The sequence below is a fragment of the Sturnira hondurensis genome, unplaced genomic scaffold (genome assembly GCF_014824575.4).
Source record: "Sturnira hondurensis isolate 20B ecotype Veracruz unplaced genomic scaffold, ASM1482457v3 Scaffold0009719, whole genome shotgun sequence".
NCBI lineage: Eukaryota > Metazoa > Chordata > Mammalia > Chiroptera > Phyllostomidae > Sturnira > Sturnira hondurensis.
In genome coordinates, this window is record NW_028082350.1 from 12,379,561 (window position 1) to 12,395,462 (window position 15,902).

The following is a 15,902-nucleotide window of genomic DNA, read 5'->3' on the forward strand; positions in this document are numbered from 1 at the left end:
TTAATTAACGTGTCCTTGTGCATCTACTAAATCTTGATCAGGGTTTCAGGAATGACTGCGGTGGGTTTTGGAAACAGACTTGTCATTGATTTGGGGGTTCCCAGAGAAAACTATAGTTCACAGTTAATTGCTGAGTTCTAACACAACTGACCATTTCAAATCGAACAACGCTTTATTGTTTTGTAACAATGTCAGTTGTTAAACCTTGACATTTCAATTAAAACATGAATTGTAGTAATAACTCAATGCAAATTCAACAGTTGTATTTGGAGTTAAATTATTTTAACAAATAAATTTATTTAATGAAATGTCCTCTGGATTTTATTTGGTTTTGTGCATGTTCACGATTGAAATGTTTTTAATGTATGCAAGAACAACTAGATATTGCCACCAGATGAATTTAATACTCTCCATACAGCGACAGCCAAGCTGAATAGAATTGAGGCTTCATCCAATAAAAAGGGAGGGGAGCAGAACATTTTCATACCCTTTATAAAGAAAAATAACACAGGAAAGATTTAAAAACAGTAATCACAAATATAAACTTATAAAGTGTTGTATGTTTTTAAATGCCAGCTGGCTAATTTGAAGTCTCAATGCCAATGTTAACAGCATCTTTCTGGATAACATTAACTGGCATTTGTGGTCCTGCCGGTATCACTAAAACGTATCGTTGTTCTTCTAGTGCTGTCTGGGAGCTGTCTTTCTGTGCAGGTCTTGTGTAGCGTGAGGTGCCAGGAGCGGGGGGTTGCGGCTCTGTAGGGGCTGTGGGACCTGCCCGTCCCATACGAGGCCTGTGAATGACGACAGATGCTGTTAATTACATACAGCTTCAGCTGCGCCGATAAGGAGCCCATTCATCCCCGGAGCCAATTTAAACTATGCCTTTTGGGTATGTTGCCTTCGAACTGTGTTGAAATCCCCTGGCAGCATTCCACCAGTTTAGAAGCCCCATTGTTTTAGAATATAAGAATAATCTGAATGAACATAACAGAGGCACTGTACACAGAAACTCAACTATTTAAATTAGGGGAAAGTGCCTATGTGTTAGTAGAGCAGCTCCTAATATCTGCTGGTTAGATTCCCATCTGAAGCATTTGTAAAGTATTTACGTTGATCAAATTCTAATTTCAATGGGGAGAATTTCTTCGTGACTAAAAAACAGTATTTGGGCGTTCTCCCAAGTTCCATGGCTGGCAGAGGTCCACAAATGGACTTACAAATGGCGGAAGGAATAAAGTGCCCCCCAGTTCGGAGCCCATCTGACCTCTGGGACCTGTGAGGCAGAACAAATTGTTACCAACTCCCCAAAAAGGTTGCTGACCTCTTATTTGCTTCTTACTTTTATCATCCGTGTTTCCATGGAAATACTAAATGAAACATCATGACGCTTCATTTGTTAAATGGCTGATTTGAACTGGTTTTACATTTTTCAATATTAACTAATTTTTCCCTACTTTTAGTCTTCTTTCTTTTTTTCTTTGAAATGTAAGGGTTTTTTAAATAAAGATTTTATTTATTTATTTTTAGGGAGAGGGGAAGGGAGGGAGAAAGAGGGAGAGAAACAGCAATGTGCAGTTGCCTCTCACTCACCCCCTACTAGAGACCTTGCCCGTAACCCAGGCATATGCCCTGACTGGGAATCAAACTGGCAACCCTTTGCATGTCAGCCTGGCATTCAATCCACTGAGCCACGAAAGCCAAGGCTGAAATATAAGGTTTTTAAAAGATCTTTTCTTCCAGGTAAGGTAATGTGTTATTTCTTTTGATATTTTCTTAGAAGAGTACTCCTCATGTTACTAAGGATTTCTCCAAGACTTACTAGTGGAGAAGAAGATAGAAGATTATCTACTTGAAAGATTAGATACAAAGACCTTTATAAGTGCAAACAAATTAGGAAAAAAGAAACTGAAGAAATGATTTAGGGGAATTTTTTAATCAGATTCTCCCATTTCTAAAGCTCAGAAGTTAAATACTTCATTGTTTAGCATACAATTATAATTTTACAATGACAATATTTGGAATTAAACTTACATTTTCGCTTTAAAAAATAAGTTATTAATGATAACTACAGAGAACAAAGGGAAAAGCTATCCAATTCCCCAATCAACCACATTAAGGTCTGTAAATCCTTCTAAACATCCTCCTATGCAGATACACACAGACACAGGTAGAAAGATAAATAACTCCATGTCACTCATGAGAAGCTGTCTTTAAGTACTACAGAGACTCACCCAAGGTCACTCAGCTAGTCAAGTGCAGAGTTAAGGAGCAGACCCAGCCTTCTAACTTCAAATCACTTTTTCCCCACTGTTCACTGTTCAAGTGAAATGTCCACTCATTGCAGGCTCACTCAGCTGTCACTCAGTGAGAGTTACTCCCGCCCCTGGCACGGTGCAGCAGTACACAAATAGGCACATCTGCGCAATCCCTGATATCAAAAACATGTTCGTCTGTTCTGGCTGCTGTAACAAAATACCGTAGACTGGATGGGTCATACAACAAACATTCGCTTCTGGCCCTTCCGGAGGCTGAGAAACCTGTGATCAGGACCCTGGCAGATCGGGTGTCTGGTTAGGGCCCATCCCCAGATGGCACACTGCTGACTTCTCCTCACCTCACTTCTTGAGAAGGGAAAAGGCAGGGGTCTCTTTAATGACCACACCCATTCCATCTCGAGGGGCTCCTCCCTCCTGACCTCATCAACCTCAGCGTGTCCCAAAAGGCTCACCTCATTTGCATCTGCCTGGGGGGTGGGGAGGGGAAAGCAAGGAGACAGGGCTAGTGCTGTGGACTGAAGTGAATCCTTTCCTTCCCCTTCCCCTCAAGCAGGCAGGAAGGAGCCTGCTGGTGAGGAAGAACTCATGTGCATCCTACTTTTGCACTTTTTTTATCTTGCATACCAATAACTCAGGTAACGCAGGCCGGGCCAAAGTGCTGGGCACAGCCCACGGAGGCTGCCGCCGCCGGCTCTTTGGCTCAGTTCTCTGCCAAGCCAGTAGGACCGGCCTGAGCCCTTCCATTCCGGGAATGCAAGGCATCTGTACAATGAGTGGGGGGTGGGTGGCAACACCGCCGAGCTCCAGGGCGCCGCTGCTATCGGACAGGTCTACTTCCTAAGGAAGAGTTCGGGCTCACAACCGGATCTGCAGGGGGCTAGCTCCTGGAGGGTGGCTGATGGGGGCACTGAGCTAGTCCGGGGACAGAGCAAAGCTGAGGGGGTCAGAGGGATCTATCTGTCAGACACCACGCTGAAGACTGCATCCTAGGTCCATGCCTGCAGTCAAATAGACATGTTTGGGCTTTAGTGCAATTTTTCGTTTAAAATGTCAGGATTGGAAAGCATTTTCTGAGATGCTCCTACACAATGAGGGGTTATTCACATCTGCTTAGAGCAACAGAAATAAATCACTGTTTAGCAGGGAACTCCTAACACCAAAAAATCGTGTACTATTTGGGGGAGGAAAAGAGAATTTCTGCTAAGACAATCAGGAAATCTGAGTAAGACAGCAAGTAAGAGTGTGAACCAACGCGGCTGGGCTGCCCTTTATTTGGCCCTCCATCCTGTCTCCCTGGTAAGCAAGTGAGAAAGCCTCGGCCTATGTATGGTCTGGGAGTCTAGCTTCCAGAGGGACATGGCCATGATTTATTTCTTTGCATAGGTTTTCCCCCAAGTGTGTTCTGAAGTCTTATGCCATGGGATTCTGGAGTCAAATAAGTTTGGAAAATTCTACATGATGCATCTCACATCTTGGAAAAGGTCCTGAGAAATTCCGATGTTGTTTCCAAAACTTGCCCCAGGGCCCTTTCTTCATACAGCACACAGGAGCTCGAGTGCTCTGGAGCAAAAGTTTGGGAATGTTGCTGTTGGATATTTGCCCTCCAAACCCTGCTGAGGGGACTCTGTCCAGCTAAGGGGTTGGGGTGGGGGCCTGAGTCGTTTGTGAACCTAAGAGACACCAGTCAGAGAGACATGGGGTGGGGGGCGGGGGGCGCCTGTAGTCTTTATCCACATTCCTCAGATCCATACTTAACCTTGGCCCCCAGAGATAACTTTTTCGAGAAAGATTAAGAAGAGGAAGAAGGAAAGATAAAACCAAGAAAAATGTCAAATCTAAAATAATGATGAGTGTTTTCTTCTTAAAACCAGTATTGGCCAGTCTGTATTTCTGATCCTAGGGCAACTCACAAGAGAGGGTCTTTTCTCAGCAGACGGCAGCCTGAACCTCACTCCCTACCCCTAGGACCCACCCCATTGCACTGTGACTCACCTGTGTCCTTGACCTCGGCCCACGTCGGGAAAGGGTGAGTTGGGGTACCAAGAAGAAAACATTGGCTGACACACCGAGGGATCCGGGAGCCTTATCGTCGATCCTCCCCAGGCCATCCCTGAGGGAGGTGAAAGCTCCTGTGTGTGCGCGCACACACACACACACACACACCCCCTCTGAGACCCCAGGGTGAGGGAACACCAATGGCTTACTGAACTGTCACTTCAAAGATGCAGTAGAGAACGCTAGTGCGCTGCCTGGGCCCCCGGACTCCGGTTGTAGAGGAGCCTCATATAAGAAACAGGTCCAGGGCCGGGGCTCCTTGTGTCTTGGAGCTGAATCCGAACACTGAATCTCACCACTGTGATGCGAAAAAAGGCCAGAGCACCTGTGCAGGTGATAAGAATAAAAGGGGAAAAAGAGAGGTCGATCCAGCGTCTAGGCCACAGGTGGCAAACACGAGGCCCACCGGCCGAATCTGGCCCTCCCCACCTTGTTTTATCCGGCCGGGCACCTTGTTTCTACCCGGCAGCATCACCGAGCTCCTTGCCCCTACTTAAGGAGTAGTTTCATTTATATAGTCCTAAAGTTACATCTGGCCCTTTGAAGGCAACCTCGAGGCTGATGTGGCCCCTGGTGAGAGTGAGTTCAACACCCCTGGTCTGGGCCGTCTGTCAGCTGGGTTCTACTGGGAGCCTGGGAGGAGGCCACACGAGGCCCTGGACGCTGCGGGGGCCCTGCCTGCAGCCTCTGCTCACTGCCTGCTGGAGAAGAGCAGTGAGCGGAGAAACCCTGGCCTCTGCTCTGGAGGGGGCCTCTGCAGCAGCCTGCCCCTCTGGCTAAGGGGGGGCTTACCCCCTCCCCCTCCAACAGCAGACCTGCTCTTGAGAGTGAAAGAGAGAGAGAAAAGGGGGAAGACAAATGCAGGCGGGGAGACAGCATTTCCTCCACCAGAGTCCAACACCTTTCTCATGCGTAGAGTGTGAATGCCTTTTTCCCTCAATTGATTTTGTGTTTGCATCCTCACTGCCTCTCCATTCGTTACACACCCTGTATTCGTTATCTACTGCTGTGTACCAAGTGACCCCAGAACTTAGTATCCGAAAGCAGGGAACATGTACTATCTCACACTTTCTGTGGGTCAGGAAGCCAGGCCACCCGCAGGCTGGAGTCTCTGACGGCTGGGCTCGGAGGCAGATGCACTCCAAGCTGCCACCGTGATCGTTGGCAGGATTCACTTTCCGTGGGGCTGTTAGACTGAGAGCCTTGCATTCTTGCCGACTGTGGGCCAACGCTGTCCCCAGGGCCCTCACCCTACAGCAGCTCACAGTGTGGCCGCTGGCTTCATCCTACTGAGCAAGTGAGGCGTGGCACAGGACCGAAGTCACAGTCTTGTATTTTAGTCTCAGAAATACTTCGCCATGTTTGCGGTGTCTTCAGAGTGAAAACGAGTCACCAGCTAGGTGCTGCCCCACACTCAAGAGGAGTAGACTATCCCGGAGTCTCATCGTGGGTAATTTGATGTGCCAACTGGACTGGGCCACGGGGCACCCAGATATTTGGTCAAATGTTATTCTGGGTGTTTCTGTGAGTGTTTGTGGGAGAGATGAACATTTAAATCAATCAAGTAAAATAAGATTCCCCTTCCTAACGTGGGTGGGCCTCCACCCATCCACTGAAGTCCTGAGTGGTACAGAAAGGCTGACCCTCCAAGTAAGAGTAACCTCTGCCTGCCTAACAGGCTCCAAACAAGGGCACCGGCTTTTCCCTGCACTCAGACTCACACAGAAACAGTGGCTCCTCCTGCACCTCAAGTCTGCCGGCCTTGAACCGGAACGACATGCTCTTGGCTCTCTTGGTCCTCGGGCCGCAGACAGGCACTGCAAGATCAGCTCTTCCGGGGCCCCCTTGCTGACTCACCCTGCAGGTCTTGGTACTTGCCAGTCTCCGTAAGCACGTGAGCCAATTCCTTATAACAGATCTTTTCATCTTTAGACAGATGACAGGTAGAAAAGGAGGAAAGGAGGGAGGGAGGGAGGGAAGGAAGGAAGGAAGGAAGGAAGGAAGGAAGGAAGGAAGGAAGGATAAATGCATCCTGCCGGTCGGCTTCTCCGCAGCCCCCCGGCGGACACAGGAGTGAGCCCCAGAAGGCAGAGACCATCAGGCACCCTCTTAGACGGCCGCCCACCATACACTATTATAAATTTTATGCCACAGTGTCTCACCCCTCAGAGAATGATGATCTACAGTCTAAGGATTTCGCTGCACACTCTTTGTTTTTCATTATCTTGATTTCAGTGTCTCCTCTACTGTCATTGCACCAGCGAGGTTAGAAAATGTGCTCAGTGCACCACAGACATGCAGGAAATCCTCATCAACTACAGTGCTGACTGTTCTCGTTAGGCAGGAACTGATTATATTTAATTACTGAATATCAAATAAGCACATGTTAATTTTTTTCCTCAGTAAAGCAAAACAATTTCGCAAATAGTCATCTGCTGTACCAGTACAGACTCAAAGGAAATGAATTGGCCTTTATTAAACAATAAACCGAACTTCCAACAGAATGTTCTTTCATCGGTGGACCCTGGAAGTTATTCCGGTATTTGCAGAGGATTGTGATGGGAGGGCTGAATATGAGTGATAGGGGACTCAAGAGCTGGAAAATTTTAGTTTAAATAGTAGCTCTTAAACCTCGTAATCAATGCAGGTAAAAGCTGTTGTTCCAGGAACTGAAGGCATGACCCACCCTGACTCCGGGAGACCATGAGCAGTTCCACCTTTGTGCCTCAGAAGGACCGCAAGCAACTCAAGATGATGTCTGAGCCATTGTGCCCCAGGGTGAGAACACCGTGGGACACCACTGAAGACCATCGCCTGGGGCACAGCTTGAGACCACTGCCCAGGGCGAGAATGCTGAATCCAATTAACTTTTCCCTGAATTCCAAACCTACACTTACCTACACTTTGTTCTCCTCATAAAAAGGGGCATTTTAAAATGGAATTTAAAATGGTCCATTAGGGTATGAACCCACCATCTTCTCAGATAGCTGGCCATCTGAATAAAATGCCAGCCATTTGAATAAAGATTCAATCCCTGTCTCTGCTTATTGGGTTTGGTAGTAACTGACAGCCCAAACTCCGGTGTCTTTTCTGGTTTCACTAACTTGTTATTTTGTTATCAGACCAAAGGGTTCGCCTGCGTGCATCAAAGCCCAATCAAATGCAAACGAGGTTGCGGCAAAGAAAGTAGAGGCTTGTTAGTTGAGGATGGTGTCAAGTCCAGAGTCACAGGTGAGCCCGTGCTAAAAACTCTGGCTCTCCAATGGCAACCAGGAGATGGATTATAGAGGGAAAAAACAATTAACCATGGGGAGCAGTGGATCAGTGTACCAGGTGCTGATGTCAGCCGTGGAATTACTTTCAGGTTCCATGACAGCGTGGTCAGTGGGGTCGTTTTGCTCCCTCGGGCCTGGGGCTGAAGCACAGCTGAAGTCAAGATGTCATCCTTAGTTGGAGCCCAACTCTGTTTCTGGGGTCCCCAGTCCTGGGGCTTTGTTCTTCAGACAGGTTGATACTGATCGGGATTCAATGTCCTGAGGGCTCAATGGTTAAGAGAGGAGGCGAGTGCACAGAAAGGAGAAAGAGTCACGGTAAAGACAGGCCTTTCTGAGCCATTACAATCTGTAACCTCTCCAGGTCAAGGTTAGGACACATTAATAAATGAATCTGAAAAATATTTAGAATCTGATTCCTTTCTCTTTTTTTGTTGTAAAGTAGGTTCATAATTATCAGTAACAAAGAAGCTTGAATCTCAGGTGGCTATTGATTTATCGACAATGTCCTGGATTGACCTTGTTGTCGAATACCTGGTCTGGTTTAGGGATTATTTTAACAGGCCCGTGAAATGAGATTATCTTTCTTCCCAGAGATATTCTCCTCCAGAACCTGGGTAATAAAGGAGCAGCTGATAAGACCTGGTGGTAGATATCTGACTGCCTGGAGCTGTCCTGAGAAGGAGGAAACCTGGAGTGTGCCTCTCCGGCCCCACCCGACCACCCAATCCAAAAGACGGGTTCTTTCTGCTGCAGAGAGAGGAAGGAGCTAGTCAGAGAACTGCGCAGGACTACCGGTGACCAACCCCACCCCCACCTCGCTGTTCCTGGACCGTGGCCCTGGACCGTGACCCTAAATTGCTGTAGTACCGTAGCCAGATCTAGTCCACACACTAGTTAATCTGCAATGGCTTAATAAAGAATTTACTAGTTTGAGGTTTGTTTGTTTAACTGACTCACAACATACCTATAGCAAGATGCCCAAAACTTAAGGGTGCACTTCAATGACATTTTACATATGTAACCACCAACCACCTCAAGACGCAGAACAGTTCGGACACCCAGAAGACTCCTTCATGCTTCTCCTTCTCAGTCAGTCTGCACACCCCAGTGGGAACACGGTTCTGACCTCCACCACCATGGCCTAGTTTTGCCAATTCGTGAACTTCATATAAATTACATTACACAGTATGTTCTCTTTGGTGTCTAGATTCTTCTGTTTCGCATTATGTCTATTAGATATGGCAGCAGTTTGTTCTGCCTTATCTCTGTATAGTATTCTGGTGTATACACATACTTATTTATTTATGCAATGTATAATTGACGGGTATTTGAGCTGTTTCCGTTTTGGGTTTATTATGAATAAAGCTGCTCTGAACACTCTTGTCGATGACTTTTGACAGACAGACACTGTGTTCATCTCTCCTAGGTAAATTCCTAGGCATGGAATTGCTAAGATACAATAGACAATTTTCTCAAGCAGTTGAACCCATTTACACAGTAATGAGCCCTGTGCTAGACTTGGCGGTTGTACCACGTCACAGCACGGACTCCCCGGGAAGCAGGAGCTTCGTATTCCAGGTGTTTATGACACAGTGCCCTTGGGACCACCTCCTGCAAAAAGGAGCTGTAGGGAGTAAGGCTGGACAGAGAAAGAAGGGGAGCTGTGTGCGGGCTGAGCACCTGGGCTTGGGGTGGGGAGTTACAACAGCCCCTCAGAACCGTTCCACGTAGGGCCAAGCTCCTAGTCCTTTGTGCCTTCCACCCGTCTATCACTGTGACCTCGAATAAGATGCAGCCCAGACAATTGCTGCAGGATTGGAGCTGGAAGCTGTCAACGCTCTCAGCAGCAGGGAGAGCAACCACCTTGTTGGAGGAGCTCCAGGCAGCCCTTCACCCCGTCTACCAGCTCCACACGCCCACACACGTCCCCGGTGCTGTGGGTTGTTTCGCTTTAGTCATCCTGGTGGGTGCAGTGGTCTGTCACTGTGCACGTCACACTGTATTTCTCTAAGGGCAGTGACATCCGTACACTTATTGGCCATCAGTCACCCTCTTTGGGGAAGTGCCTGTCTTTCACCCATTGTTTAAGTGGCTTGTTTGCCTTCTCCTTGTATACTGGTAGGAATTCTTTTTTAATTTTATTTTTTGATTACAGTTAACATTTAACACTTTTTTTGTACTAGTTTCAGGTGCACAGCACAGCGGATAGAGATCCGTTTGGTTATAAAATCTTCCCTCTGGTAATTCAGGTGCCTGCCTGGCACCAGAGGTAGTTATTGAGATGTCATTGACTATAACGCCTACGCTCTACCTTACACCCCTACGCCTATTTTGTGACTGAATTTGTATTTCTCAGCCCCTCCTTATTCTGTTACCCTGTACCCCAGCTTCCCTTCCCTCTGGTTTCCATCAGTTTGGTCTCTGTATCTATAATGCTATTTCTATTTTCTTTGGTCATGCTGTTCTTTAGACTCCTGCATAAGTGATATTATATGGTATTTGTCTTTGTCTGGCTTGTTTCGCTTAGCGTGATACCTTCTAAGTCCACCCATGCTGTCACAAATGGTAAGGTTCCATTCCTTTTTATGACCAGTGGTAGGATTTCTTTATATTTTCTAGCTATGTGTTTGTAAATATACCATCCCAATCTGAAGTTTGCCTTTTTCTACCCTTGTTGGAGTCTTTTCCTAAATAGGAGTCCTTAATTTTAATGAAGTCAATGTACCAATCTTTTCTTTTATGATTAGTTATTTTGTATTCTTTTAAAGAAATCTTTCCTTACTTCAGGGTTGTTCTTGACCTCTAACGCCCCAGAGGTATGCTGACTTGACTTTATGCCTAGAATAGAGTAATTGTATAATAATTATTGTAATCATACAAGTTTCTTTTTCTTTTTTGAAAGATTTTATTTATTTTTACAGGGAGGGGAAGGGAAGGAGAAAGAGAGGGAGTGAAACATCAATGTGTGATTGCCTCTTGCACACGCCCCACTGGGGACCTGGCCCACAACCTAGGCATGTGCCCTGACTGGGAATTGAACCGGCAACCCTTTGGTTCACAGGGAGGTGCTCAATCCACTGAGCCACACCAGCCAGGGTTAAAACTTAATTTTCTTAGTCATGATGTTACTTACCTTAGATGGAGAAATGTTTACCTAGATGGGCATTTCTTTCATGAACAGGTGGTTGCTCTGGTTGTTTTCTCTAGCCATAAATAAACTCACTTCAGCAACCCCCTGTGTTTACATTCACCGTTCAGGGACACATGATCTGCAGCTAAAACAAAACAAAACAGAACAGGCAAACAAAAAACTCTTTTCACTCACACCACTAGTATTCACTGTATAAACACTTTTCATTTTTTAATTGAATGTATTAGGGTAACGCTGGTTAATAACCTTACACAGGCTTTAGGTATACGAGTCTATAATACATCATCTGCCTATTATATTGTGTGTTCACCACCCCAAAGTGTCATTGTTTTTAAATGACATTTTTTTCACAGCTATCGCATACAACAAAATTGATGTCTGGGCATTGGCCTGATGCCAGGACAACAGTGATTGTAAATGTTTGTCCGGGTGTCTGTCAGAACTCCTCTCTGGGAATCTCCCGAGATGCCCGGCGCCCTGGCCGTGGCTGGGTGGGGAAGGCACAAAGAAGCCCAGGACACGGGGGCAGGGCTGGCTGGGATACTAGAACCTGATAGGGAGCCAGTCCCAGTGCTTCCTGGGACTTGAGGCTGAGTGTGTCAAGGGCAGTGCTGGCAGGAGCACCCAATGGGGAAATGCAAGACTGATAGGTGGAAACCCTCAGAGAGCGGCTGGCCTCCTCATCCCCCCAGGTGGGATTACAACCCACTCATGGTGAAAGGGTACATCTGTTCTTCTTGTGTTATCCTTTCTGCACAGTTCCTAATGTTGCCTCAAGAAGATGATGTCCTCTTCTCCTTCTTCTGACAATGACTTGTCAACCTTAGTCCTGAAAAAAACACTGCCAGACATATCAGCACATCTGTGGCTTAGAAAAATAGAGTCAAATGTACAACATATTAGAAATAAATGATGTAAGATATCCTAGCCACTTACTTTTAGTCACATTTGGATGGATTCTTTGTTGCCATAGTAACTCTGTCCTTAGCAAGTTTTGGAGGCAGGGATCTCCTCCAAGTTTCACAGTTCCGTATCTTAAAGAAATTTCTTGTGCTATTTAGGAGTGTAGAAGTTATGCTGCAACTTTCCAATGGGATAACATCAAGCTTAGCTGTTGTCAGTTGCTCAGAACAATTAATATAAAAGGCATTGTTTTTTCACTGTTACAAAATGTTACAAATTTCATTGTTATAAAATTGTTACAAAGTCTTTCTATATGAAACTATTGTCTATAAGTTGGTTGATTTGTTTAACTTCTTTGTTCAATATGGCAGCCCTATCTGAATGTACCTATTTTAAGTTATGTTAACTAAATTAAATAAAGTTCAGACTTCCGGCCAACATGGAGACGTGGGCAGATACACTGTGCCTCATCGCACAACCAAAAGAAGGGCAACAAATTTAAAAACAAAAAATAACCAGAACTACCAGAAAATCAAACTGTTTGGAAGTCAAACAACCAAAAGCAGTTCATCATCACCAAGCCCTTATTATACGAAATGTTAAAGGGACTAAGGAAAAGAAGAAGATCAAAAACTACGAACAGTGAAATGACAACAAACTCACAACTATCAACAACTGAACCTTAAAAAAACAAAAACAAGCTAAGCACACAACTAGAACAGGAACAGAATCACAGAAATGGAGATCACCTGGAGGGTTATCAGTGGCGAGGGGACAGGGAGAGAATGGGAGAAAAGGCACAGGAATAAGAAGCATAGATGGTAGGTACAAAATACACAGGGGGAGGTTAGGAACAGTATAGGAAATGTAGAAGCCGAAGAACTTATATGTGTGACCCATGGACATGAACCAAGGAAGGCGAATGCTGGTGGGAGGGGGGTACAGGGTGGTGGGGAATAAAGGGGAAAAATGGGACAACTGTAATAGCATAATCAATAGAATATATTTAAAAATAAATAAAGTTAAAATATAATCCCTCAGGAGCACTATTCAAGTCACACTAGCCCAATTTTAAGCGCTCAGAGCTGTGGGTCGTTAGTGGCTGTGTGCTGACTGAGTGCAGGTGCAGCCCATCCATTCCCATCAGCACAGAAAGTTCTGGGGAATGGCTCTACATTAGAATAAAACTCACTTGTATCATACCTGTTCCATTGTCTTTGCTCGTACTTCTAAGAGATTAAAAATACACATGCAGGGTTAGTTTTATGGGCATGCAACCTGTATAGTCCTAAATAGCCTTGCACCTAAAAAGGACCCTATGCTTGGTTTAATGCTGTTGCCAAAAATTTTTAATTCTTAATAATTTTGGACAAGTCCAATTTTATGCATTGGACTCCTCGTAGGTAGCCAGTCCTGCACATATGAGATAGAACTGGGGTGTGAGTCATTGCCTCCCTTCCCTCGTAATTGTTTTTTTTTTCTTCACCTCCTTTCTTATCATCTTCAGAGAGTAAGAAAGGGCAGTTGGCCCATAGGATACAATTCAGGTGCCTGGAATCCTGTAAACCATCTCAGCAGAGAACCTCGTTAGGGATTCAGCTTTTAATAATGTGTATTCCCAAGAATTTTAGGAGCCTAAAGATGTGCATTGGCACAGCCAGTATTAAGGGAGAGTTGGGTTTGCTTTCTTTTTTTTTAAGATTTTATTTATTTATTTTCAGAGTGAGGAGAAGGAAAGAAGGAGAAGGAGGGAAACATTGATTAGTTGCCTCTTACATGCCCCCAACTGGGGACCTGGCCCACAACCCAGGCATGTGTCCTGACTGGGAATCGAACAGGCAACCCTTTGGTTCACAGGCTGACACTCAATCCACTGAGCCATACCAGACAGGGGAGGTTTTCTTGTGAACAGGTGTTTTCTAACCTGGATTCTGAGTTGCCCACAGTGGATTCCTTTCCCTTAAACAGTCTTGCTAGACACAGCTCATGTTTAAGTTTTAGCCTGATTAGTTTTATTCTTTATTCATTCCCTTATTCACACATTCATTTATCAAATGTGATGCATCTGTTATACACAAGACACTGTTACAGGTCTGAATAAAAAATTATATGGCTCACCTACTGTTGCCATCTGGTAAATTACATGCTGCAATTAACTCAACATTAACAACAGATACAGGAGGGGAAAAATTAAATGCAGCTGAGTATCATCAAAGACTTATTCATTACTCACCATGTTTTCACAGTCAAATTAAAACAAAAACAATCAAAACAGGATGACTATAGCACCCATTCTGATTCATTCATGTACAATGTTATGAAGGAGAAAGTTTTCTTCCAGCTGAATTTTGGTTAGAATTAATATATATATATACCTGCCAGAAAAAGAAAAAATAGCACAGATAATAATAGTGTCAGTAATAACACAATAAATGCCCAAGTCATGTTCACCTACAATGGGAACTCATTGCATGAGGTCCTTTTCTGAAAAATGTGATTCCTAATTATGTGTGAGTTACTCCAATGCCTGCATCGGTGTCGCAGCCGTGCCTTACCGGACCCAGGTGAGCACCAAATGGCAGGGGAAGTGGGGTGAAACCGGCCAGGACAGATTCGCAAAGCCAGAGACGCCCACACTGAGAACTGAAAGCTCATGTTAAGAAGTGTTTATTTCTCCTCTCAATACCTTAGGTGCTGGCAGAAAAGCATATCACATAAATTGACTAGGAAAAAGTGCAAGAGGAATAGAAAATAGAAAAACAAGAAAATAAACAAGAAAACCAGGGGTAACGTTGTTCACAGCCCAGGCCAAAGGGACCGTATTTCTGAAAGCGGACCTCTTCATACTGGATTCTGAGTGTGCTGGCAGCCAGGGTCGACAGGGAAATAGGACTATGTGATTCCGAATGTGCTTATGATAAAGATAGTTCTGGAAGTTTGTTCCAGGTGTTGCCATGGATCCCCACGAAGGAGCATGCTGTATGACGCACAAAGGATCCCATCCACTACAGTGCGGGGGCTGTTCTGCTAGTCTCGTGATCCCGGTCACTCATTTACTCTTTTTAATGCTCCGTGTTTATTGAATAATTTTGTGGATTTCCAGCAAAGGGGCAGGTTTTGAAATATTCTATTTAAAGTATTACAGAAAGAGGTGGGTTTTTGTTATTTTTCAGATTTCAGGCACAATGATAATGCCAATCAATGATAAGTAAACTTTAAAAAATGAAGTGGATGAGAAAAGGATGCTCACGAGCTACCTTAGAGTTTAGGGGTCAAGGTCATTTTTATAGAAGGACCTTCCTCAGATGCCTCATCATAAGGAGAATGGTGGGGGTCGAAAGTGCAGGAATAAAAGAAGAAACAAAAGGAGAAAGGGACAGGAGGACAGACTCGGGTGCACAGAGCAGCCAAGACGTTAGCCCTGTTGAATTTAGCATCCCACACGGTATCCCTGAAGATGCCCCGTGGGAAGATGCTGGACGTTCAACAACAGCAGAAACGGAGCCCATGGGACCCCTGGGCATGACATCGAGGTAACATTGGGGGGCCATTCAGCTTATATATATTGGTGTGTATGTGGTTTTTGTATTTTCCTTTCTCTTATTTAGATAGAATGACACATAACATCACATACATGTTCGGTTTTATGTAACAGACCATTTTTAGGGCAGTTTTAGGTTCACAGAAAAAAATGAGAAGTACAGGGAGTTCCCATATACCTCCTGCCCAGCACATACATACACAGCCTCTGCCACTGCTGACCCCCCACACCAGGGTGGCACATTGGTTACAGTCCATGAACTTCGCTGACAAGTCATTACCACCCCAAGTCCATAGTTTACACTAGGGTTTGCTTTTGGTATTTGTACATTCTATGGATTTTGGCAAGTGTAAAATTACATGGATTCCCCCACTCTAAACTCATATGTTTTTAATAGATGCATAGTTGACATTATATTAGCTTTAGGTGTGCAATATAAAGATTCTATGTTTGCACGTGATGCAAAGCGATCTCCACCAAAAAGTCTGACATTTGTAACCACGAGTAGTTAACAAACTGTTTTCTTGTGATGAAAACTTTTAGGATCTACTCTCTCGGCAACTTTGAAATATGCAACAGAGTACTATTAACTGTGGTTGCATTCTTGGGGCTGATTTATTTTGGAAGTTTGTACGTTTTAACCACCTTCGCCTGTTTCCTCCACCGCCAATCCCGCCTCTGGCAACCACCAACCTGTT